The sequence below is a fragment of the Dinoponera quadriceps genome, unplaced genomic scaffold, assembly GCF_001313825.1.
Source record: "Dinoponera quadriceps isolate SergipeBrazil2010 unplaced genomic scaffold, ASM131382v1 scaffold2305, whole genome shotgun sequence".
Classification (NCBI taxonomy): domain Eukaryota; kingdom Metazoa; phylum Arthropoda; class Insecta; order Hymenoptera; family Formicidae; genus Dinoponera; species Dinoponera quadriceps.
The window spans coordinates 536,398-539,986 of record NW_014556411.1 but is presented as its reverse complement, the minus strand read 5'-3'; positions in this window follow the sequence as shown (position 1 = coordinate 539,986).

Below are 3,589 nucleotides of genomic sequence, written 5' to 3'. Positions count from 1 at the left end.
GCAATTTATTTCCCATCTTTCGCAAATAATGAAATAAACTCGTGAAGTGAACAAATTATAACTTCCCGTGCCACCTATTTCATCTCAATGTCCGGAGAAATATACTTTTATTAAAATGTTCTCTCACTCACCTCGAGAGAAGGAGAAGGGGCAGAGAGGAGAAAAAAGCTCTCGGCCGGTACTTCCCCGAGAGATCGAGAAAGAACGTTTTTCCTTCGTACTACTTAGGCCCGATTGCACCAAACCCCGATTAAGCTAAGCGACGATTAACTCACAGGGTCATTAACTGAAATTTCTGTTGAAGAAATTGAGAAAAAGAAGAAGTTAGACGTTTCAGTTGCAATCCTGTAAATTAATCATCACTTAGATTAATCGAAATTTGTTATAAGCGGACCTTAATCGATCGTGAAAACATTCACACACACACAATGCACCCAAAGCTTCGCGCGTAATTCTTCCTCTTTCGCACTCCCGTTCCTCCACTTTCTGACGTTCCATTTCCTGGGGAATACCTAGCGGAAGGGGCCTTCGTTCGCGCAGGTATACGTGGCATTTCCTCGGAGTGGGACACCCCCTCGACTAGGATGATTTAGCACGGCAGTTCGCGACGGCCACCGCGAATGCTCGGTCCTACTCGTGGCACGGACCTTACGTCGGTTGTAAGTGTCCACGTCTGGTATGCGGCCAGTGTGTACGGTCGGGATATATGGCTGTCTTCGTGCTCGTCCCTCGTATATGCTTCCTTCATAGCACGTACCCGGTGGAAGCTGAGGATCTCCTCTCGGACGCGAAATACCAACGCGACCAGAGTTCGTCGGACCGCGAAGAAGAAGAAGAGGTGAAGGAGGAGAAGGAAGAATGAGAGTAAGGTGGAGAAAGGGTGCGAGAGAGGAGGAGCGAGAGAGTAATCGGGGTTGTTGGGGCCTGAATTTACGGCGAGGACCGCGATAACCTCGATAGGCCGACACGGGCATATAGCCGGCCCGAAGTCGGTGAAGCGTCTATCGTGACTCCCCCTTTTCGCGCCATGAATTTTACACGTCTCGCGATATCGCGATTGTTCCGGGGATGGGTAATGAAGACTTGAGCAAAGCGAAGCAGCAATTTCAGAAGGCTGCTATTAACTTTATAAGAAAGGCAATTTCTACCGTTTCGCAGCAGGGCCGAAGATATACTACCGTTCGATAGCTCCGATTTCGCCCTATTTTAATATTAAATCTAAATCCCTTTACACAACGCGATATATGTAATGTGCGATTGAAAGATCAGCGCACGTCGTCGTAAGTATTCGGTATACCGACTCTCCCCTTGATTAATTTCTATCAATTATTTCTTGCTTTTCGCTTAAACTCGCTTTCTCCGTTACACATACTAATTTCTAGTTGCCAAAAGGTACAAATGTATGTACAAATTCAGAATTAGCGCGTCATCTCATCAGCCATTATCGATAAATAAATTCTCGGACGACGTCGCAACGTTTGTGTCGGAAAGTGCGAGCGAACTCACGATTGCTCGGGCCTAAGTGCTAGAGTCGATATGTTACACGCACGTACGGAAAGAGAGAAAGCGCGGGATAAAAGTGTGCGATATCACGCGCGTAGGTGACGGTGTGGCGAAAAGCACGCGAGATAGTCAGATTCGGAGTGCTAATGTATTCGTCAGGCGAGTTACCAATATACCCGTAGTAGGCGACTTGCCTTTCCATGACGGTCTTCCTTGTCTCTCTCGTGTTAGGACGGGGCGATCGTTCGGTCCCGCTCAGCCGCCCTGCTCCTCTCACGTCACCGCCGGCCCTTCCCGCCCTTTTAGACTCTCCCTTTCTCCTTCGTCGTTCGCTTTCCTGCAGGGTCCCGTGAGCTAAATATAGCTAAGTCCGAGATATAAATAGAATAACCCTGCGGGCCAAGATGGCCGGGGTCAGACCTCGCGCGTCGCTTTCTTCTTTTTCTTATTCTCCTTCCCCTTCTTCTTTCTTCCCCTTCGTTTCTTCCTCGGCTCCTGATCCCTCTTCTTTTTCTTCCCGCGCTCGGCTCTCCGGTCACCGCGATTTACCTGTCTCTTGCTTCACCGTACGATTACTTCGAAGACTTTAACACCTCTCTCCCCCGTCCTCCCTTGCTCCTCCGTTGATTCCCGTGGTCGACCTTACGCGAAGAGAGGTCGACTCCCTCGATAAGAGTTCACCGACTCGACTCTTTCTTTCACGTACCCTCGCAAAACTATTTAATGCTGGAACACGTTCCAGCCGGCATTAGCGTATTTTAATGTTTTAGCGGCGGTAGATGTTCCCGCGGAAAGTCCCGGTTGTTTCCCGAGGCTCCTTCCGCGGTTCTATACCGGCAATTAAAGGCGGAACAGCCGTAACACCGCCGGCAGACCGCATTCTCGCGTACGGCTCAGAGTTTGATCGTGATATCGCCGGTTCCCGATATCGAACAACTCGAATGTTGACACTCTCGGTTAGAAAGTTACAAGAGTGCGCGATCGATTGAAAGATTGTTCACCGAAGCGTCTCTAATCAGTCCAGTTCACAGTTTTGCTTTTTGCGCGAGATTAAACGCCGGCTCTAACGACCTAGTACTTTATACGGGGATGCGGTCGATGGTGCCCGCGGAATATCCTGCGTTTATCATTCTGTACGAGAAGCGGAGGTCGTAAGATCGAAGGAGTGGAAGAAGAAGAAGAGAAGAAGAACAAGAACAAGAAGGAGGAAGAAGAAGAAAGAGAAGTAGAAGTAGAAGAAGAAGCCGGAGAGAGGGAGAGAGAAGGAGAAGAAGAAAATGAGGAAGACGGCCCGAGGCTCGACCAACTCTGGCCAGGGCCGTATCGGCGGGATTAATGGCAGTGACATCCCGCTCGTGGCCAGATGAGATTCTCCATCTCACCCGCGAGCGAGAGCGAGAGAAACGCGATGCTGAGGCGCGACGGAAGCGAGAAAGAGAGAGAAAGGGGTATACGTATGTGGTAGAGGGAGGGCAGAAGGGGGGGAGAGAGAGAGAGAGAGGAAAGGTTCAGAAAAAGAAGTCAACGACGAAGCGGAGGAGGAGGCGAAGGGCGGGCGATGTGAGTCGGGTGCGTTGACCTCAGGATTCGATGCGCGTCCTTGAGGATACCAAGATGGCGGGTTTATGCAACCGGTCACAATGGTATCTGCAGGCTGCCGCCGCGCTCCTCCTCGTCGCGTTCTATTTGACGCACGACGATTCGACGCGCTTGCATTCTCGAGGGATTCTCTCCCTCTCGCGCGTACGCACACGCGCGTGTCCTACAGCGCGATTGCGCGCACGTACACGCGGTTCGCGCCTGTGGTGACCAACGGTCGCCTTCGTCTATATACATTTACGTGGATCTTACGTACGGCCATCTCGCCGCCACGAGGCTGAGACGCGCGCCGTTAAAGCTAGTCAGTCCAGTTTCCATCGCTGCAGCTTGCGCGGACGAGTCGGGAATACGCGGCGATTCGAAAGGAAATCAAATCCGAGGAAAGGCCAACGAACGGCCCGGACACGCCCGGCATATACATAACACTCCGATGTGCATATATATAAATATATATATATATATATATATATATATATATATATGCCAT